At 40.2% G+C, this 24,320-nt stretch overlaps 1 protein-coding gene and 1 pseudogene across 1 annotated transcript in view; both read right to left on the bottom strand.

The window, feature by feature from the left end:
• The window catches only part of CDK6 (cyclin dependent kinase 6), a 236,161-nt gene that overhangs the window by 175,313 nt on the left and 36,528 nt on the right, over positions 1-24,320 (bottom strand). The gene's annotated exons all lie outside the window — the stretch shown is intronic.
• Positions 2,503-3,643, bottom strand: LOC112824899 (ubiquitin-like modifier-activating enzyme 5 pseudogene; annotated as a pseudogene).

The raw sequence follows: 24,320 nt of genomic DNA on the forward strand, positions 1-24,320 counted from the left end.
TAAATTTATTAAAGATAAATCATCAAATGAGTGCCATACTATGACAGTGATGATCAGTATCATGCATGAATTCGACACCTGGGAAGTTTATCAAAACAACTCCTTCAGTTTGGTAAAATGAACCCATTTATTCATGGGCTCCTTTGAACCATCTTCTTTCCATGATATAAAACCCACATACTTCGCCAGCTTCACCTTTTTTCTTCCTTTTGAAGAAGAAAAAGGAGTTCCACAATCACCAAGCTTCTTTGTATAGGTTACTTCTATTTTTGTAATAAAACAGCAATGAATCAAAAATGACATGCACTAAATTCAAACACAAACATGGGAACTGCACCATTACAGTAGTGCTTCTTAAATATTACTTTTTAAAATGTTTTCCATCATAATTAATACATTTCTTCATGAAAAAATACATTTTTTTAAACCACTGCCTCAGGTCAGCACTGATTTTAGTAACTCCAGTTCTTCCTGCACTTATAGTTTGTAATATATGACATTTTAGTAATTTCCAAAAGAAAAAAAAATTTGACGGGGACATAACTGGAGAATAAAATGATCATAAAACACTGCTGAACCAAAAGGTCGCCTGCTTCCAAACCGTTGTTAGTTACCTAACCGTTGTGGCAGTATGCTATGTTGCTTCATTTTACTGAAACCATGCTTTCAAACACTGTTTGTATGACACAATTCAAGAATAACATCTAACACACCCAAGTTATTTTCCTCAAAGTTATAACATTCTGTTCAAAATATGAAGACTCACCGATGGTACCTGAAACAACTGGACTCCACACACAAAATGGGCAAAGGTGAGCCCATGGAAGCCACTGCCAATTGATCTAAATCATAAGCCATGGAGAAAAGGCACTAATTTTAATCAGCAATTTTTTAAACATTTTATTTGAGAGAGAATGAGAGAGCGAGAGCGCGTGAGCGCACACACGAGCACGGGGAGGGGCGAGGGAAGGGACAAGCAGACTCCCCGCTGAGCAGGGAACTGGATGTGGGATTCGATCCCAGAACCCTGGGATTACGACTTGAGCCAAAGGAAGACGTTTAACCAACTGAGCCACCCAGGCGCCACTAATTGGCAATTTTTAAAATGCGGAATTTTAAAGAGGTATGTGTGACCATGCATAGCATACAACATTCCTGTATAAATTGTAATGTATATAATTATTTTATTTTTCAAGGTTACAAAAAGAATGGTGTTAGGTAGAAGTGGCTCATGCTGGTTCAAGGAGATAATTCTTTTTATTTTTTAAGGTGCTATTATTTTGGGAGGTGGACTTTCTGAAATCAGATTTTAGAACTTTATTTTACAAGTGAAGATTGCAGCTTTCATTTTGTGCTAACATTTCTTCCCCACAGATACAATTTAGACATTCGTATCTTCAAAGCAAAAAATCATCAAAATAGAAGATTAGCATAGCATAGTCACATCCTTCTGATAATGGTTATACATGCATGTTTTTTATTGGTCCCAAACTATTGGGAGTTTATTTAACCAAGGCTCTCTAAGCTTTTATTATTTGTGTGCAACTGCAGAGAAAACCAGTTTATCAATTATAATGTAGTGCTCATGATCAGGGTAAATGACACTCTTCCAGTGAATAAATACGTGTCAGTCATTGCACAGGTAATTTAGGTCTCTTTTATGCCCCCAGTACAGGACACCTATTGAATTATCTAGAGAATCAAATTTAAATGAAATATCAAAAGGTAGCTCATATGATGGGTATAATCTAGATGATCTTAGCCTAAATTTATTCCTTGCTCCTCAATAAAGAAGAGTGACTCCAGATACATATTCCACAGGTGCAATGATTTCTTTTCCTTGGTCAGTGCAGAAATATAATTTGTACTTCCTGAAAGCACCTTCATCTGTTTATCCATGAAGAGAGCTTCCTTTTTTTTTTGCCTTTGTCTTATTTTGAATATATAATTCACAAGTTTATAAACTTTTCTAGTGACTTCATTTCAGCGTTTATTTCATGAGGTAACATTTGAGAGCGTATTTTTATTTTATAGGATAACTATTTTAAATTCACTGTTAGCCAAGTTAATAGTAGTAGTTTTCTTGTAGAGAGTGATTCTAAACACAGTGAGTAGATGCCTGCTAGCTCTCATCCTATATTTGAGAACCATATACTACTTTATTGTCCATGCCTCAGGTAATAGACCACAAAGGCTTACTGGAAAGAAAAGAAATATGGCATCAAATTGGTCATTTCTTCCCACCCCTCCCAAAAGGCCAAAATAGTTTCGTGGCTAAGTTTTCAAGTTTCTTAACTAGAATGAAACATGAGTTTTAGGAGAATTACTGATTTAGTTGAAGGGAGAAACCAATGAATGACACAGTATTTTCGAAAAGTGTAACAATTTTGTGAAGAGTATTATCGGTTAATGTTGCCCTAAGCTTTGCCAGTTTTTAAATGATTTTTTTTTTTTTAATTGCAAGGGAACAGGCTTAAACTTGGGAAGTAAAATATAGGTCAGTCTATTATCTACATATTCTTCATCTTGGCCATGATGTCTTCCAAGCTTTCACCAGAATCTTCCACAGTTACACCTCAGGTATAGAACCTTCTTGCTTTTCGGGAATTGTTTATGGCAGGGTCATTCCTTCAGGTTAAGTCAGGAACTGGACCTGAAGAATTCTGCAGTTCCTCCTCTGACACCTCAGATACCAACTCAGTACCCCATCCCTTATCTTCACATATTATCTCTTCTTCTTCTTCTCGAACAACCTCCTATCCCTGTAGTCTTCCTGCTGCTTCCTGCAATTTCTGTCAACACACTGAGGATTTGGCTTCATGGACCCAGCAGGAAAAAGATCCTGCACTGCATTATATCCAAGGTAAAAACTCACAGTACCAAAGTTTAACAGAAACTTTAACACATTTTGTACCAAGATCCTAGCAACCATGCCGATAGCGGTAAGGGAGACTGGCTGCACACACACTGTCTCATTTGGGAGTCTTCTCATCAGTATTTGCAGCACTTTGGTGGTGCACGTGCAAAACAAGCAGACTCTCCAGGAATTATGAGCTGTATATGCCCTGGAACTGCATTTTCACTGACCCCAGACGCCAGCCACGTTTGCCCAAGTTCATTACAGGCCGTGTTTATTGTCATCCGAGCTACAAAACCGTCCGCACAGCTAAGAACTAGGTCAAGGGGTTTTCCCTCTTCTCATCCACCATTACTTACTCTCAGCCATGAAATGCTGAAAGTCTTCTACTGTGGTTATATTGTAGTTATATACTTCCCACAGAGCATCAAGGTTAATGTTCCTCAAAGCATATTCTGCTTGAACTTTACTTAATCCTGCTTGATTGGAAGGATAGGTTGGAAGAAAGGTCTATTCATTATGCGCCAGTTCCTCCTTGTCGTGGTCAAAGAGTAGCACCGAAGCAAGGCCACGTCAGCAGGCACGCTACCGACTCCACCGACACCTACTATTGCTATAGCAAAGGTACAGATTTCCTCCTTGCAGTGGCTTCCAATGCCCATTCGGTTCAGTGCCATCAGGCGCCTGCAGGGGTTGGAGTCCACGGCCTCCAGGCCCAGCTTGTTGATGGGGAGGCCACCTACAGCCCACCGGCTTCTCTCCCAGGCCGGTTTCCACTCCAGCTACCCTGCCCACTGCTGCGGCTGCTCCGTCCCCAGACTTGGCCGTGGCTGGGACCCTGGCTGCCGCTCTCCCAGCCCTGAACCCTGGGAAGGCGCTCCCAGATCTCTGCCGCTCCCGCGGGCCTCCCACCCTACGGCCTCTGGTGCCCTGCAGCCATCACTCCCCTCAGAACAAACCCTCTTACAGCCTCCTCGCTCTTCAGGTCTTGAGAGACGGGCCACAGCAGGGCCAGGGTCATCAGTGTCCGGAGCCGGCGGCTTGCAGGGTTGCCTTTCCAGCCACTTAGGTTGCTGAAAATGCAGCGTATTACTTTCTCCTTAGAAATTCACAAGTGACATGAAGGGAAGGAGAGGTCCTGGGAGGACCTGTAGGGTACCCCCCCTTCTTTGGCTCCAGGGCTGACGGTCAGCATCTTACAAAGCCAGGACTCCACCGAAGACATTTTGGGAAATGCTGCTCCACGCTAAAATACAAAATTCAGTCTGACCTGTTTAGTGAACATTATCACTGTAAAAAAAAAAACGTTATGCTAGTCTATATAGTCTACACTATATTATGTGTAGGAAATGCATTTTGAGTCAACAATTATAAATACAGGTATTCCCCAGTCTTCGAAAGTTCACGCCACTGCCCTTTTACAAAAAGTCCTACATCAGTACAGTTGTTCTCACTAACTGAAGAAATCTCAAAGAGGATTTGTGCTTTGAAGAAAAAAGGAGAAAAGTGAAAACAGCATTCAATACTTGTTTTTTTTTTTTTTAAGAGTTTATTTATTTATTTGACAGAGAGAGACACAGTGAAAGAGGGAACACAAGCAGGGGGGAGTGGGAGAGGGAGAAGCAGGCTTCCCGCTGAGCAGGGAGCACGATGCGGGGCTCGATCCCAGGACCTTGAGATCATGACCCGAGCCGAAGGCAGACGCTTAACAACTGAGCCACCCAGGCGCCCCTCAATACTTGTTTTGTAGTGAGCCTTTACAGAGACAGCACGGACCCCAAACAGTGAAGGTGGCACCCCCAAGCCCCTTCCTCACAATGATAACTCAGCCTCTGGGCATCAAGCTGCCTTAGCTTTGGAGGCTCTCGGTGAGCATCTGTACTTTATCTCGATTTATTTTGTGCACCGGTTAGCAAGATGTGTCCTAAGGTATCAGAAAAGCCTAGGAGAGGTTACTTTTTGGGTCTGGGAACACTCAAAAAATTTTCCACATAAATTAATGGTAACTGCTTCTTCACTTTACACCATTTCAGCCTACAAAAGGTTTCCCAGGAACATTCTACTTTCAAATAGCAGGAAAGGCCTGTATTCATCTGAGGAATTTTAGAACATAATATTTATGATGCTTTTCTGTCTACAATGACTCCCTCTGGAATTACCCCAAATCAAATAAATAATAGTCAATGTGGTGGGCAATAAAGAGAACATAGATATTTTAATATAACAAATAAGTCTCACATAAAGCAACTGAGCTAAACAAGAACTGAAATCCCTGGTATTTGGCAGGAGGTTAACAATCTGTAATATATTTATATAAATCAATGAGGAATGTGGCCAGGCTGCCTATAACCCCTACACTTGCAAAACGAAAGAGCCAGACAGGTCTGAACATTTGAACATAAACACTGGAAAATAACTTCAACCGTAGGATTCCTTGTGTTGACCAACATCTTAAGACTTTCGAAAACTTTTTTTTTTTGCTATTCAGTAAACTGACAAAAACACCATTTCAATGATTGCATGACTGTAGTTCCATAAGAGAAATATATTCACACTGTGAATATGAACAAAATATCTCAGAGGACGTTTGGAGGAAATCAAAGCTACCATTCGATATGCATCCATTAGAGCTTAGCTTAATGTGATCCAAGTGAATGTTCAGAAAGGGGAAGTGAAAAGTGGTTCTCAGCATTCACTAAGTCTATGAATCCAGTTTAGCCACGCAAAAGGCAATCCAAAAAAGCCAGATAGGTCATTACCATTTCACAATTAAGTCAGCCAAGCTGCTAACTATCCCATAAAGTTAAGTTCTCTCCCTGTCTCTATAGTCCTGACCCCTCAGCTGCGGGGCAGAGAGCAAAGCACAGGGTCCAGCACAGCCCTCAGCTTTCCAGCTGTCCTAGTGATGTCATTATCTCATAACAAAATTTCTCCGTGAATTAACTCTGCATCCTACCCATTGTAATTCTTAATGACTGCTTCCTGTTCATGTTTTCCATTTAACTTGCTATTCTGGATCTATTGCATAGGCAAGTTGCCTTCGTTTAATGGATGGGATTACATCCAATAGGTTTGGGATTTCTAAAGATTACAATTTACAAAGGTCTCCCAAACAACATGCTTTGTAAACACAAGCCCCGCCTTTCTGTTGTGGTTATAAGAAAAAGGAAATCTGCATTATTTGCTGTGATTAAACTTTGACCTGTCACAGGAAGTTCTATGAGGATTTTTGTTCCTGTCACTTTTTTTTTCATACTCTTGAATGTTTGGACATCAAATAGTTCAAGAGCTGAGAGAAGTCTGGCACCGCTGCCTAAGGGCGCTAAACAAAATTTTACTTGAACTACGGCCAGTCTTTGGAATTGAGAAGAATTCTTTTTTATCTCTCTTTCTCTGTATAGTCCACGAAGCACATTCTGGGCGTGTAGCTTGTATGCACCCCAGGTTATGTTCACGCATACTGGATACTGGCCAGGGTGTTCTCCATTTGCTCATTAAATATGGACTGTGTGTGCACTTGTTCTAAGCCAATACGGAATGCTGTAACTCCGGAGGTATTTGCCACCAACAATAATGAAAATGCTGCTAGAAGGAACTTGCCATTTCTGCAGCGTCCATAAACATTTATGAGTATCTACCATGTGCAGGGGTGGTACTAAGTCTTGGAGATTCCAAAAGATCTAAGATGGGTATGGTCTTTAAGAGCCTTACTATCCAGTTGGGGGAGAGAAGACTGATATATCAAACTGTAAGTAATGGTGTATGGCTGTGCATTAATTCCAAATAAATTCTATAAACAGAACGTGAAACTACATATCACATCAAAGTACATTCATTCTACATCCTAATATTCAGTAGACATGTGTGATGTCTGCCTTTCCAAAACATATAACCTCCTCTATACACCACATCCTCATATTTTGTTGACGAACCACTCCTACTCAGGCAACATGGTTTTGGGGGCATGAGCGCAGCGTGGCATGTAACCCGCCCTGGACAGAATGACACTGATTGATTTAGGGATGGACAGGACCATGTGAATCAGTCCCAGGACTTTTACTAGGACTCCTGGGAGAGTAGAGCTCACGCTCTTTATTCTGGGATTACCAAACTGGCAACATAGAAGCCTGCAGCTGCCGATGGCTGTCTTTGCCACCACTTTAGTGGGCATACCATGCAATGCACCCAGCGGGGAAGAGAGCCAGAGCAGAGAAATGATACAGGCAAGAGATTCTGGATGACACTGGTAAGCACCGGCCCCACTTGTGCCGACGTAACCTGGGATTTATTAGTTATGTTAGCCAGTAACATCACTTTTGTGCTTACCCAGTTTGGGCTGGGCTTTTATTACTCACACACACAAAAAATAATCCTAGGACATTTATACATGTCTTGAAATGGTTAAATGATTCTGGAACATCAATACCTGACCTCAAATATGTCTTATATATTAGACACAATGAATTAAGGTCAAGCATATAAATAGTAGTAGTTTCCTTTAGGTGACTGCACCAGACCTGACTTGCTGGGAGACAATTTCCCTTTAAATGGTCCCTCCAGGAGTCTGACCACCGGGCAAGAGTAATTGACAGCCCCAGGGCAGACGAATTCATCTCTCCCAAGGAGTCCTATTTGAGGTTCCTGATCTGACTGCAGAAAAGTTTTGTGGAGAAAAAGCAGAGAAAGGCAGAAGAAGACACATAGATGAGTTCACAGCAAACAGGAATATGTAACCTAGAACAGGAAGGGACTCAGTGGGGTGAGAGGAAGTGAGGAGGCAAGGAGAAGTATTTAAAAATAACACAAGGATACAAAGTTTAATTTAAAGGCTGAATCCCAATGCTCAGAGATATGTTCTCCTAGAACCCTGAATTAAGCAACCTCATTACCTACTGCTGAAAAGGGGACAATGCCCAGGGAAGCAGACCCTTAGGCAATGCAGAGTTTAGGGGTGCTGAAAGCTCAAAAATCTATGTGTAACTTTTGATTCCCCCAAAACTTAACTTCTAATAGTCTACTGTTGACGGGAGGCATTACTGAGAACACAGTCGATTAACATGTCTTTTGTGTGTTATATGTATTACATACTTAATTTTTATTTTATTTTATTTTTTTTAAAGATGTATTTATTTGAGAGAGAGAGACAGCGAGAGAGAGAGGGAACACAAGCAGGGGGAGTGGGAGAGGGAGAAGCAGGCTCCCCGCCGAGCAGGGAGCCCAATGCGGGGCTCGATCCCAGGACCCCAGGACCATGACCTGAGCCAAAGGCAGACACCCAACAACTGAGCCACCCAGGTGCCCCTACATACTGAATTTTTAAAATAAAGCTGGTGTTCGCTCCCGCAGCACATATACTAAAATTGGCTCCCATGCAAGGATGACACGCAAATTAGTGAAATGTTCCACATTTAAAAAAATAATAAAGTAGACCAAACAAAATATTATTAGGAAAATAGTAAGGAAGAGAAAATACATTTACAGTACTGTATTTATAGGGAAAAATCTGCATATACATGGATGCATGCATTCGAACCTGTGTTATCCAAGGGTCAAGTGAAATGTCAAATTTTAACTCTAAAGCAGGTAAAACTGTTGGTGCTGCTAAGTTTAAGGCGACCATCATCTGACAAGGGAATGCAAAGTCAGTATCTTTTATTTACTAAATCACTTGATTCTTTATATAGCCTTAAAGAGTGTGTTCATAAGAAAATTAAGTGGTTCATCTTCTTCTAGTTCATCTTTAGAGTTTCTACTAATCTGGTTTCAGCTTCTATCTATATAGAGGTGGCAATCTGGACCTATGAGCTAATATCTTTGCATCCATTAACCAAAAAATGTTTTACAAGTTAAGTGGGAATCCCCCAAATTGGGCAAGTTTAGAAGATACAGCTTGCACGACAGTAAATATTTAAAACAGAGCAAACAGTAAAACTCCTATATATGGAAACACGCTGCTACCATATGATGGCATATGGTACAAAATTGTTATACTATTACCGAGGCCCCAAATAAGCTCTGTGGAAGTCCTAATGGGAATATGGGGTACCTGTACACTACTCTGCTCATATTCAAGACGAATTCCTGAAATGGACATTAAGCAACAGAATTCAAACTTTTTTTTTTTAAAGACTTTATTTATTTGGGTGCCTGGGTGGCTCAGTCGTTAAGCGTCTGCCTTCGGCTCAGGTCATGATCTCAGAGTCCTGGGATCGAGTCCCACATCGGGCTCCTTGCTCCGCAGGAGGCCTGCTTCTCCCTCTCCCACTCCCCCTGCTTGTGTTCCTGCTCTCGCTGTCTCTCTCTCTGTCAAATAAATAAATAAAATCTTTAAAAAAAAAAAAAAAGACTTTATTTATTTGACAGAGACAGAGACAGCACAAGTAGGCAGAGAGGCAGATAGAGGGAGAGGGAGAAGCAGATGCGGGACTGGATCCCAGGACCCCGGGATCATGACCCGAGCTGAAGGCAGCCGCTTAACCCACTGAGCTACCCAGGCGCCCCCAGAATTCAAACTGCTTTCATAGTCCTCCAGCAAACACTAGAGGCACTCTTCCGTTATCAAACAGTTCTTTAAACTGCTAATGCATTTTGTCTCAATGAAAGAGAGAATGAGGTAGTAGCATCACTCGGTTATGCTAACTCTATGCTTCACCGGAAAAAGGAAACACTACTTCAGAGCTCAAACAAATGAGGAAATCATAAAAACATATTTGTTCTCTTATAGGCCAGAGAACGGTGGCAGAGGCAAAATAGTCAACAAGTATATTCTAAGTCACCATGCAAATCACTACCCACCCAAAGTCAAGAGAGAAAAAACACAGGTAGCTAGACAATGCTGAGTTGATATTTTTGCTGAGTCCAGTTCCAACACATAGTAGTTCAGAAAGAATGTGAAGTCAACTCTACAAAAAAGAAGAAAGCTGCAAATTGAAAAAATTAGGGACTTTTCCATACGGATTAGAATAGAACACCATTTGGCAACCCCAGGGACAGTGCAGGAATGAGATACTCACTACTCTTTTAACTGTTGAGGTCTCTACCGAGACTCAATCACTGTACACAACAATCAGCTTCCACCAGCCACTTGACAAACACAGATATGTTGGTCAAAACAAGGGTCTGACAAGACTGAAAGGATTAAGAGACCCCAAACTTGTGGCATCTGGTGTGAAGGTGGGGTTCAGGGGCTCTAAGTCCTAAACCCTACTGGCAGGGTACCGACTAGCAAACTAAAGACAGCCTTAAACTGGAAATGCCTCTCCACACTTCTGTTTACCCTGTTCTTTTAATTCTCCGTGGCATCTGGCGCGGCATCTAACACACAGCAGGTATTCAATAAATGTTTTGCTGAATGAATTAAACTTTTCAGAATTGTAACTCAGGGAAAAGTCAGCAGCAAAGTAAAAGAGAGGATCTTCGGAGAGGTCGTTAGGAAAGAAAGCATGGCACCCTGAGTAAGTCAAATCTTGTAACTGATGTTAAGTGAGGACACACACTCCTAAGTTGCATTTATTAACTAACACTGTTAGTTTGCTCCCTATCCACTCGCTACTTCTACATACTTGGACTTTTTTAGTCCTCACAACAACTCTATGAAATGGTGCTCACTTTATGAATAAAGAAACAGACGTATGTAAACAACACTGCAGCCTCATTCATAATAGCTAAAGAAGTAGACACAACCCAAGTGTCCATCAGTGGATGCATGGATAAACAGAATGCACTATATCCATACAATGGAATATCATTTGATAAAAAAAAAAAAAAAGGAATGAAGTAGAGACACATGGTATGATGTGGATAAATCTTGAAAAGATTACACCAAGTTAAAAGAACCAGTCAGGAAAGGCCATATATTGCACGATTTCTTTTACATGGAAGGTCCAGAGTAGGCAGGTCCATAAAGACAGAAAGTGGATTAGTGGTTGCCTAGGGCTGGAGGTGCTGGGGCAGGGAGAGGAATAGAAAATGACCACTAATGGGTGCCGGGATATTTTCAGGGTGATAAGATGGTCTAAAATTAGATCATGGTGATGGTTGGGCAGCTCAGTAAATAGACCAAAAACCACTGAACTGTTTATACAGATAGATTTGATGGTATGTAAAGTGTATCTCAATAACGCTGTTTAGAAACAAAAGGAGGAAAGAAATAGCCAGAGAGTGGTTTAGTACTTTGCCTAAAGCACAGGAGGGTAAGTGGTGGAGATAGAATCTGAAGTCAGGCTGTCTGGTTCGAGTCGGATTTCCTAACCATTGTACAATCAATCCTACCTCTGCAGCATTTGGGTCAGAGACCTCTCTATGGCAGAGGAGACACACTAGCTGACAGGATCCCCAAATGCCTTTGGTAAACTTGGATATAGCCAGTATATGCTTTACATGCTGGACTGAAAACAATAAATGTTCAGAAAATTCACAGGAAAAATAAAGTTGAAGACTACTGATCCCCCCGGCCCTCTTACATCCTTCCCTTAACTAGTTAGAAAAATAACCCACTTCAGTTCACCCAATAGAAGTAGAAAAGGATAGTCTCATCTCAAAAATACAAGAATTAAATGATATTTTTGAAAGTAAAGTCAACAGCTCTGGCTTGAGTCACAAAGAGTGCTGGATTCTGGAAAACTTTCAACATTCAGTTCTGTCTCCATTTCTGACCTGTAAAAGCCCCGTTCTCCAGCTTTGGGCCTCTCTTGAGGAAAAACGACGAATCAGCCAAAACTAGGCAGCTGTCTGTGCTGAAGGCTGTCTGCTGGGTCTTAGAAGAAAACTAACCAAACTTTACCTACACCGTAAGCCAAAAATCTTTCATAATCACATCCTTCTGAGGTGAGTAAATTTAGCCCAGCACTAATTCACTCAGGTACTTAGGATTAGGTTCTTATCTAATAAAACCACTGAAGTTAGTTCCTTTTAAGGAAACATAAATGACTATAAACATATGAGAAAATGTTAAACTATAGTAATAACTTAATGAAACAAATGAAAACATCAGCAATATATTATTTAAGCCCCTCAAACTGGGTAAGGAATTTTTAAATGGTAAAATGGCATAGCATCTGTGAGGGTTTGTGAAATGGACCCACATCACTGTTGGGAGTACAAATTGGTAAAAACAACAACAAAAAAACCCAACCAACCAACGAACCGACCAAACAAAAACCTTCTGGAGAGTAATCTGGCAAGATAGGCACGTAGATACATAGATCATGTGGCCTTTAAAAAGATGATTCAGATTCATATCTACTGAACATGGAAAGGTGTTCATAATCTATTATTAAAAGAAAATGAAGGTTTCAGAAAAATATGTACAGTTTGATTCCGCTATATAAACAAAATGGTAGAAAGATAAATCAAGATGCTAACAGTGGTTATCTCTCAGTGATGAGATTACTGAACTGTGTTTCCTGTTATTTGCCTATCTAGACTTTCTACAATGAGAGCATATCAATTTTTAATAATAAAAAAATCGCCATTTTAAAAACAAGAGTTATAAACGCTCCTTTTCTCATTTAAGTCTTCTTTCTTCCATCACTCATATACTTTTCTTCAATCTGCTCCTCTGAGTTACTGAGAAAATCCTGATCCTCAATCCTGAAATGGCAAGTTTTTAAAATTAAATATGTTAACAACTTAAGTTCTTAAATTGGTTCTAGGAGAAAAAAAAAATACTCTGTATGCATTATTGCCTCACTGAAGGGATGAGATTTTAATCTTTCTCCCATATGGAGCAACTCCATAAAAAAGCATGTAGGAAAAATAAAACTACTTTTCTGATGCCTGGCTAATTGTTAGGTCAAAAGTAACAGAATTACCATGAAATAAAAGAGAAACAGTGACAGCTCACAAATTCTTTAAACTGCTCTAAGGTTTTTATCAGACAAGCCAGAGAAAAATCCTGCATGGTAGAATTATGAAATTTTGAAAGTATGGGGAACTTCAGAGATTATCTGGTTCTGTACAATCGTTTTACAGATATAGAAGCATAGGCCAAGAGAATGCAGACGGACAAAGCAACTGAAGGAGTAAGAAAACTGGGTCTCATGCCTAAGAATTCAGCGCCCTTTCTAATATAACAAGGTATAAGCAACCAAATGATAAAAGCATTTTTTTTAGTCATTATAAAAATTAACATCTAAAAAAATAAAAAATAAAAATTAACATCTAACATCTTACATTCTATTTTATTTTTTTTAAAGATTTATTTATTTATTAGCGAGCGAGAGGGAGAAGGGGAGAGAGAATCCTCAAACACTCCCCACTGAGCACAGAGAGGATGTGGGGCTCGATCCCAGGACCCTGAGATCATGACCTGAGCCACAATCAAGAGTTGGCTCCCCAACCGACTAAGCCACCCAGGTGCCTCTAACATCTTACATTTTAAAATTAGATCTATTCAAGCAAAATTTCCAGGAACTACTGTGTTAAGAACTGAAAAAAAAGGGGCACCTAGGTGGCTCAGTCGGTGAAGTGTCTGCCTTTGGCTCAGGTCATGATCCCAGGGTCCTGGGATCGAGCCCCCCACCGGACTCCTTGCTCAGTGGGTAGCCTTCTTCTCCCTCTCCCTCTGCCCCTCCCCTTGGCTCGTGCTTTCTCAATCTCTTTCTCTCTCTCACTCTATCTCAAATAAATAAATAAAATCTTTAAAAAAAAAAGAACTGAAAAAAATCTACAAATATATTTTAAGGACACCATCAGGAAACTATATTAAAAGATAAGAAAACAGAACATAGTTGGAAAAGTTAAAAAAGAACTGATGGCTCTATCAACTGCCAAACTTAGGCATCTGGAATTAGGTTATTTTGTTCAGATGTAAAAATGTGTAATATTAAGTTATAATTTAGTATGCCTACATATAAATTTTATTTTAGAGTTTAATCTTTGTTCTAGGAATATTTCATATAATAAGGTAAATATTTCATGGCATTGAGAGCAATGAAAAACTAAAGGAGAAGAATTTGTAAATGTAGCTCCAACTATATGTCCTCCAAGGAAGAATGTTTCTTTTGCAAAGAACCACAGGAACAACTCATACTGGGACTCCATGAGGCAATTATCCATGAAAGTGAGAATTTTGATATCTGATTCTTACCCATTGTAAGCCCTCAAACAATTTTTAAAAATTAAAGTTTTTAATGGAATTCTCTGTAGCATGCATTGAACATTTTCTTGACTTTTTAAGCACAATATACTGATTGTGTTCTACCGATGGATAATTCGCAGTCATTGTTATTACAAAATTACAATCGTTTAATTTGGCTGCATTATTACAATCCTTTATTTGAGTGCTTTCTAGGCACATTAATGTGAGGCCAGGAGATCCACACTGAGACACATTATAAAATAAAATGTCAAAAAGCAAAAAAAGAATCTGGAAAGCAGCAAGGATAAGCTACTCACCACCTAACGTTGTTTAATAGCAAACACCTCATCAGAACCATGGAAGACAGGGGCGCCTGGGTGGCTCAGTCGGTTAAGTGTCTGCCTTCGGCTCAGGTCATGATCCCGGGGTCCTGGGATCGAGTCCTGCATCAGGCTCCCTGCTCAGCGGGGAATGTGCTTCTCCCTCTGCCTGCTGCTTCCCCTGCTTGTGTGCTCTCGCTCCACAACCCCCCTTCCACCACCCCCGCCCAAATAAATAAATAAATAAATTAGAGAGAAAAAAAAGAACCACGGAAGACAGAAGGCAGTGGATGACACATTTAAAGTGCTCAGAGAAAAACTGTTAACCAAGAATTCTATATCCAGAGAAACTATCCTTCAAAAAAAACAAAGGTGAAATTAAGATATGCTCCGATAAACAAAAGCTGAGGGAGTCTGTTGCCAGGAGACCTACCCCCGAAGAAGTGCTACAGGGAGAGGAACCATGAGAGACTATGGACTCTGAAAAACAAACTGAGGGTTCTAGAGGGGAGGGGGGTGGGGGGATGGGTTAGCCTGGTGATGGGTATTAAAGAGGGCACGTACTGCGTGGAGCACTGGGTGTTATACGCAAACAATGAATCATGGAACACTACATGAAAAACTAATGATGTAATATATGGTGATTAACGTAACATAAAAAAAAATGCTACACGGAGGCCTTCAGGTTGAAATGAAAGGAGAGGAGAGAGTAACTCAAAGCCACGTGAAGAAAGAAAGAACACTGACAAAGGTAACTAACTACATAGGTAAAACTTTAAAAAGCCAGTATTATTGTAGTTTGGTTTTGGAACTCTTTTTTTCCTAATATGATTAAAAAGACAAATGCATATGATGATAAGTATCAATCTATGGTAATGGTCCTACAATGTGTAAAGATGAAATGTGTGACAATAATAGCACAAAAGGGGATGGACGGAGCTGTATAGGAAAAAAGGTTTTTATACACTATAGAAGCTAAGTTGTATTGTTTAAAATGTTTTAGGTTTAAGATGTTAACTATAATCTCCAATGTAATCACTAAGAAAAATTCTTTGTTTTGAAACTATCTTCAGGTCCTGAGAAATATTTTCTTGAATCTTCTCTCTATCATTTATGAGCCCCTAGAGTGAGCCTAGCGCTGTACTCGAGACTTTTCATATGCAAACTCATTGAATTCTTTTAATATCCCAATTAAGTAGGCGTTATTATTCTCATTTTACAGATGGAGAAGTGGAGGCAAACACAGTAATTTGCCCAGATGATAGACCTGCAACACACACAACCAGGATTTCAATCAGAACCTTCACATGCTTCTTTCTCCTTGATCTGGACCTCCAACACCTAGAATCTCATGATCCCATTCTCTTCCCACCCGATGCACCACCACCTCCAAGACACAGCCAACAACAAATGATAATTATCTCCCTTGTGGCCAAGGCTTCATATAGTACCTAAAGGCTGCAGAATCCCCAACCTGTCTCTCCAAATCAGTTCTCTCCCCAAACGCTATACCCAGTCACCGCTTGCACAACTTTAACCAATCTTCTAAACATTTCAATTTCAAAGTGTCTAGAACAGACACTTCGGTGAACCACACCACCAACCAACCAATTTTCTAAGCCCAGAAACCTTCAAGTAATCCTAGGTTCTTCCATGACCCCATACATCTAATCAAGCACCAATTCCACCACCTAAATGTTTCTCTATCCACTGCTATTTCCTGAGTTCAGGTACTCATCACTCTTGTCTAAACTTCTATAGAGGGCCTTTCCCCTGTTCCCTGCCTCATGCAGACTTCCTGTACTCAGCCCCATCTGGTCCATAAATCTTCCACAGTGTACACCCGATCATAATACCAAACAAATGCATTCGGCCAACAAACATTTACTCAATATTTATTATTTTCTAGCATTGTACTGGGTGCTAGGGATAGAAAGATCAAAGGATAAAAGACATTTTCTTAAAGTTGTTCGGAGTCTAGTGGGCCAGCAGACATGAAAAGATGAACTACCAACTAATCTGGGAATGCTGAGGCAGGGATACACGCAAGGGGGCACCTAACTCAGACCTGTAAGAAAGGGTTCGTAGAGGAAGTGACAACTGAACTTACACAGGAGTTACCCAAGAAAGTGGGAAAGAAAGGGCACTCAAAACCAGGAGACAGTGTGAACAAAGGACAGCAAGAAATCCCACTAGAGAAAAAACCTTGTATGCCATAAGGAACTTTTATCCCATGGAAAATGGGTATCTATTTCTAATTTTTAAATAGCTCGTCCCGATGGGCATGGGTGAGAGGGGAACAGTGGCAAGAAGACCAGTCAGGAGACTGTTGCAGTTGTACAGGGAAAATAAAGAGGGCCTGTCCTAAGGAATTGGCAGCAAGGATGGAGAGGAGAGTACAGATTCCAGAAATATTTAGGAGGTTGAATTGGCAGGACTTGCTAAGTGTCTGAATGTGGCGGGGGTGGAGGGATGAGGAAGGAGGAGAAGCCAAGGATGACTCATAGGCTTTTGACTTTGGGGACTTGGTGCCACCCCATGAGATACAGCACTGTTCCCAGACCTTTGGTTTTCAGGGAACTGTAAAATTTCCAGCAAATTTTGGGCTCTGACAGAATGTTGTCAACTAAAGACATAAATATACCCTACCATCTACTATCAACATCATTTCATTAGAAAAAGCACATTTTAACACCCAAAATGTAAACAGATTTAGCTTTCTGAAAAATGCACCACAGGGCCCTTATTTTTCTAATTTCATCACAGATGATGGAAAATTGGTACCAGGCCTCAGACCAAAACTGGAAAGCCCGGAGATGGAGATAGAGCAGAAGTCCGTTCAGCAGTAAGATGATGAGCTGAAAGGCAGAAGAATATACAGTCCCTGCCCTCACTAACTCTCTAGCTCTCTAGCCCTAAAGAGATAGGGCTGTATATATATAATATATATTAAGGGTTACAAAAGAGTTCAGGAGTTATGGAAGCCCTGAAGAAGAGGCACTCATATGTGCCTAGAGGGGACGTAGCTGGGGCGCAGAATCTCAAAGGATGATCTGGAATTTGCCAGATAAACAAGGGAAGTTTGGCATGGTCCGGGGAGAAGGAACAGTATGTCCAAAGGTATGTAGGTATGCAGGAAAATTCATATTTGGGGAATTGTGGATAGTTTGGCATGACTTGGTGATTATCTTGGAAAATGGCAAGAGAAGAGCTGGAAAAGTACACAGAAGTGAAATTACGAAGGGGTTGGTAATCCGGCTAGGAAGTCTGGAAATTATCTTAGGAGCACCGGGGAAGAACCAAAGGATGTTTCAGTAGGCAATGCCATGGCCAGATGTACCACTTGGAAATACCACTCTGACTGTAGAACAGGAGTTGGACTGTAGGGGATAAAACTGGAGGCGAGGAAAACAAGTTGGTAGGGTCTGCAAAAGCCCTGGTAAGAAACAGACACAGATTAAGGCAAGAGAAGCAGTAAAGAGAGAGACTAATGCAACCAACAAATATCTCTTCCGGGGATATCAATGTCAATGAGACAAGATCCCTGCTCCCTTAGAGCTTATTTTCTATTGTTGTTCAACAAAAAGAGAATCACACTTTACATAAATGTTTTGCAATTAAAAAATTTCACCATGTATCAAACGCTTTCACAAGTCTCTCTGTATGTATGTTTATATACAATAAAACCATTTTAAATTGCACTAAATTTATGTAGCTTATTAAACCATTCCCCTATTCTTGTAACATTGGCTCATTAGCTTATGATAAATTTCTCTAAGTGACACTGCAAAAATCAAAAGTTATATACTTTTAAAATTTTTTTAATTTTTTTTATTTTAAAGATTTTATTTATTTACTTGACAGAGAGCGAGAGACAGCGAGAGAGGGAACACAAGCAGTGGAAGTGGGAGAGGGAGAAGCAGGCTTCCCGCTGAGCAGGGAGCCCGATGCGGGGCTCGATCCCAGGACCCAGGGATCATGACCTGAGCTGAAGGCAGACGCTTAACAACTGAGCCACCCAGGCGCCCTCTAGCCAAAATAATCTTGAAAAAGAAGAAGTTGGAGGACTTCTCAATTTTAAAACTTACTATATGCTATTGTCCTCAAGACAGCGTGGTACTACCATAAAGATACACATATAGAGCAATGGAATAGAATGAAGAGTCCGGAAATTAACTCTCATGTTTATGCTCAACTGATTTTCAACAAGTGTGCCAAAAAGTTGGGGGAAAGGATACACTTTTCAACAAATCATGCCAGGTTAACTGGATATTCACACGCAAAATACTGAAGTTGGACCCCTACACCTCACAACATACTTCATAAAAATGAACTCAAAATGGATCACAAACCTAACTGTGAGAGCTAAAAACTATAAAACTCTTGGAACACAACATAGGAGTAAAGCTTCATGACCTTGAGTTAGGCAATGGTATCTTAGATGTGACACCAAAGGCACAAACAACACAAGACAGAATAGGTAAATTGGATTCATCAAAATTAAAGCCATTTGTGCTATAAAGGACATCATCACGAAAATGAAAAGACAGCCCAAAGAATGGGACACACTATTTGCAAATCACCTATCTGGTAAGGGACATGCAACCAGAATATATTAAAAACTCTTGCCACTCAATAATCAAAAGACAACCCAACTTAAAAATGGGCCAAGGTTGTGAAATATACCTCAATAAAGGTGAAAATAAAATAAAGTAAAATAAAAATGGGCAAAGGATTTGAATAGACATTTCTCTAAAGATAGAATAAGGGCCAAAAAGCACAGGAGAAGATGTTCACACATCATTAGTCACTAGAGAAATGCAAAGCAAAACCATGAGATACCACTTCATATATACCAAGACTGCCAAAATTAAAAAGATAATAAAAATACTGGCAAAGATGTAGAGAAAGTGGAACCCTCATATAGTGCTACATTAGCGATGTAATTAGGTGCAGCCACTCTGCAAGAGTTTGGCAGTTCCTCAATCTTATGATCTAGCAGTTCTACTCCTCGATATATGCCTAAGAGAAATGAAAACATATGTCCACAACACAACAACTAGTACAGGAATGTTCACAGCTCCATTATTCATAATAGCCAACAAATGGAAACAACCCAAATGGCCATCAGCTGTTGAAGGAATAAATAAAATGTGTAATATACATACAGTGGAATAGCATTCAGTCACAAAAAAGAAGGACTGATACATGCTACAATGTGGATAACTCTTGAAAACCTTATGCCAAGTGAAAGAAGCCAGTCATAAAAGACTAGATATTGAATGATTCCATTCATATGAAATGGCTAGAGTAGGCAAATCTATAAGAACAGAAAGTAAATTAGAGGTTGCCTAGGATGAGCGGTAGCAGGGAGCTAGAAGAAAGGGGGATTGACTGCTAATGGGGATGAGGTTTCTTTTAGGGGGAATGAAAATGTTCTAAAATTAGATTATAGTGATGGGTTAGCACAACCTGTGAATATACTAAAATCAATGAATCACCCACTTCAATTGGGTAAACTGTATGGCCTATCAATTACTTGTCAAAAAGTTATTTGAAAAAGAAAAAAAAACAAGGGAAGAGACTATCTCAAGAAGAGAGTAGTCAAATGCTACACGAGGCAAAAAAGTATATTCTGCTGTTTAAAATACTTTCATTATTGTTTCTTGCCCACAGGAAAAAGTAGCAGTATAAAAATCTAACATTTATTGAGTGGTTACTATGTGCCAGGCATGGTACTAAGAACTGAGTCTGAAAAAAAATTTAAATAAATAAAAAATTTCTAAAAGAACTCTATCTGTGTCTATGTACTTAAACCTCTTAACCCTATAAAGTAGGCTTCATCTCTTCTACAGATGAACAGAACAAAGGCTGGAAGATTCAGAGATGGCCCAGTGTCATAAAGCTTATAAATGAAGGCGCCAGAATTTGAAATCAGATAATCAGGCAGGAGAACCCTCACTCTTAACCACTGTACCCTCCATTCCATGGCTTACTAAAGGCCTTCACGATCTCACCCCAATTACCAATCCATTCTCATCATTTAAAAAAAAAATTTATTCCTTTGAGAAAAAGAGCAGAGCAAGAGAGAGAAAGTACATGAGCAGGGGAGAGGGGCCGAGGGAGAGGGAGAAGCAGACACCCCACTGAGCAGGAAGCCCAACCATGGGCTCGATCCCAGGACCCGGGGATCATGACCTGAGCTGAAGGCAGATGCTTAACCGACTGAGCCACCCAGGCGCCCCTCATTCTCATCTTTTAACTAGATCCTACCCAACCTGAAATACTTGTAGTTCCTGAAATAGGCGTGATTTTTGCTCTGTGCCTGATACCTCCATCTACAAAGCTCTCCTCTGTCCATCTGGTAACCTCCTGTTCATCTGCAAACGCTACTAAGGGGTGAGCATCTTCTGTGATCCTCGCTTGTCTCCCTTCTCCCCTCCCACTTCCAGACCCAGACTCCTATGTGTCACCACAACATACCTGACTCACTGGAGGCACTGAGCCTCCATCACTGAATGAATAAATAAGTGAATAAAAATATTCGATTGTCCTATAAAAAAGCACATTGTATTTTTGGAAATAGCCTGAGCCAAGTCTGATAAATTAAGTGGGGGATCAGGCTGAGTAATATTCTTTTGGGTCCAAAAAGAGGTGTGATAATAAAGTAAAGATGTTGATTTTGGGGTTTGGCTCATAAAACAGTTCTGAAGACAATTCCAAAAGAGTCTGAAAATGTTTTGTTCAATTAGAACAGAGCTAGAAAAACTGGACTGCCTCCTGTGGGACAAGATTTATTTGGTCATATAAGTTCTAGTATGGTGTTTTTCATTTTTTTCTTTGTCTCATTATTTTTGAGTCACACGGTATAAGGCAATTGCACTTTTATTAAATATATTTCATTTCCTAAACAGTAAGCTACTAAATAAGTTATCCTCATTTCCCCCCCTCCTGCTTTCTTTCCTCAGTAACTATCTTGACATGCTAAAGAAGTATTTTATCATCAGAGGGTGATTTTGCTTATTTCCAAAAGAGGGAAACAATTTGCTACTCTTTAATATAAATCTCCCCTTAACTCCAAGGAATGTCTTGCTCATGAAAGGAAAAACAAGGTCCAGAATCTATTAACTTGTGATCCATCGTCTTCAAAGCAATTTACATTCAGTATATTATTTGAGTTCATTTAGCTATTAGAGTTAAAGCCTAAATCCCCTGTGTATTTGCCAGTACAAAACTATACTTAGGCCAAAACTAGGTCACAAAATGTTTTAACATGACAACATGTTTTACTCTTCCAACATCTTGAAAAATTTCCAAGGAACTACAGAAAGAGAGCTTCCTGAAACAAACAACTTCAATATCCTAAATCACATCCGAGATAAGCCCTGCCCCAATTTGGATTCAGAGCACTATGAAAATAAAAGATAACTAACCTGCGCCATTGCACACATTTGATCTTTCAGTTTCTTCCAAGTCTCAATCTTGACACACCAATAAACCCATCTGTGATTTTGTCCAATTCTCTAAGCACAACTACCCATATATTTTAATGTAACCAGTTTCGCTTTTGTCAGAATTTTATAGATTTTTACATTATGCATATGGAAGTAGTATATACAAAGGTCAGAGCTCAGCATTGGCCTGCTAAACACGAACCTACTAATGTCAGGACGAGTGTTTCCTGGCTGTTAATAGGATATCACTTAAAATATTTTCATTTTGTTAGGTAATGAACAATAGTTTTGAAAAATATGACCCTGGGAACAGACAATACTTATACAACTTCTAAAAGGTTACAGACATGTAGATATTTAATCACTGCCCTCTTAAGCTTCTATTTCTTTGTTAAAAGTAAAACCAAAAAGCAAAACTGGCTACATAGCCCCCTTTAACTAACAGAGAAATGAGCAGGTAACAAGCTGCTCTATGATGTCACAGTTTTTACTGACCTGATCTGACATGCTAAAAGGATAATACACCTGAGAGTTCACAGTCTCTTCTCAGTCTTTCTAACATCCTTACAGAATGACCTGAAATATAACCCTATTTTGCAAGTGGCTAAATGTATAAATATTGTTTATTTGCTGTATTTTATTGTTTCTGACCTCCTTCTTTGATATTTCACTTCTTTATGTTTTTCATATACAGCATATATTTCCCTTTCAGAATGAGAACAGCGGTTTCTTAAAGAAAAACTGAGTTGGTAAGAGTGGGACATTTCCCCCTTAAATAGATACATATTATTTTTTAGATACTCAAAGAAAATCATCCTTGGAAATTCTAAAACAGCAAAGTATAGAATTTATGATTTAGTACTCGTTAACCACGGAGGTAAGTAAAATACTAGAGAACTCTAAAATACTTCACTTATATACCAGTTGCACGTTTTTCAAATGCCACTGTTAAATGATATGCCAAAGAGTTATCTGTCGGAGGTTAGTTTTCAGTCAGGGATCTCAGTTGAATGAAGAGACACAAAAGTATGCCTAAGTAGGACGTGGGACAGAAAACGTGTTAGCCCCTGAATCAAATGGAGGAACAACTCTAAGAGAGAAGCTGGGAAAATCACAGTGTAAGTGTTGAGGATGAGCTGCCAACAGCAAAGACCCAAGAGACTAGGAGTGTTTCAAATCTAAGGCTGTCCCTAAGGCTGTGACGGCAACTAACAGAGCACAGCGTAATCAATTGAACTTACTTCCACAAAAAGCCAATATTTCATCTTTACAAAAGCAAACTCTGGAAAAGACCCCACTTGGCAGTGTGGCTCAGATCCTGTCACAGGTGAGGGAGTTTGTGTGACAAACAGAACTTCCTCCTCTACAGTCAAAACGGGTGCACTGAGCACAGGGTTGGAGGCCATCAGACATTAAGATCATCAGCCCATTCCCTGCATGGGCTCCACATGCACGGCGCCACTGTCCCACTATAATCTGGCTCTCCCACAGATAAGCATGCAGAGAAGGCAATGCCTTGGTTGGCAGATCTGAGCACACTCGAAAAGTACAGCTTTTATTGGAAAAGAGTAAATCAACATTTTGGTTCAAACCTTGGTTTCTTATGAGGCTGGCATGAGTCGGTCATCCCTGGACTCTCAAACCCTCTAGGTATACTTATAAAATTGGGCTTCCAGCTTTTAATGCCAGGCAGATCCTGGAACATGGCAACCACACCACAGCACTGGCTCCCTGTCTCTGGGCAGCCCGCCATCATTCTGACTCCTGAAAAGGCAACAGTGGTTACCTTGACCTTGAGACATACTTTTTCTCCACACTGTCACAGAATGTTTCTGCATTTTGACTTCTAATTCATGCAATCTTTACACTGTAAGAATAAAGACAATACCTCAGCACATATTTACCCAGGTTTGCTAGAAGAACTTCGAAAGTGACTATCTCTTTGAGCAGCACATAGAAGCACTTCTGAGAAGGCTAATACTAGACTTAGTTTATACCGAAATGTTTTAATTATAAATTGCCTCATGGGGTGGGTAATGCTGAAGGGTGAGGACTAAATAATACAGAATCCCTTGTGGGCCTTGTCAAACACCTCCTCCTCACCCTCCACTAAGAACCAGCCAATTAATCAAGAGTAGGTTCTTGGGCACCTTGGATGCGCCAACACTGGAGATAGAGCAGGTAGCAAAACTGTCTCCACATGATTGGAATCACTGTGTTTGGGAGCCACTTTGGGAGTCTACTTCCTTGCTTGGGTGTGCTGGGGGTAGAAATAAGATTCAAAATGATTCTTCCGGGGCGCCTGGGTGGCTCAGTCGTTAGGCGTCTGCCTTCGGCTCAGGTCATGATCCCAGGGTCCTGGGATCGAGCCCCGCATCGGGCTCCCTGCTCAGCGGGGAATCTGCTTCTCCCTCTCCCACTCCCCCGGCTTGTGTTCCCTCTCTCGCTGTGTCTCTCTGTCGAATAAATAAATAAAAAAATCTTAAAAAAAAAAAAAAAGAAAGAAAATGACTCTTCCCGGGTGAGATTCGACTTTTCAAGTGAATTTTTGTCAACGCGGTTACAGAGAATTTTGTTCCTGGCTTTAAACTATTCCAAACACAAATCTG

The sequence above is a fragment of the Callorhinus ursinus genome, unplaced genomic scaffold, assembly GCF_003265705.2.
Source record: "Callorhinus ursinus isolate GAN/ISIS: 27379988/994484 unplaced genomic scaffold, GSC_fseal_2.0 scaffold12, whole genome shotgun sequence".
NCBI lineage: Eukaryota > Metazoa > Chordata > Mammalia > Carnivora > Otariidae > Callorhinus > Callorhinus ursinus.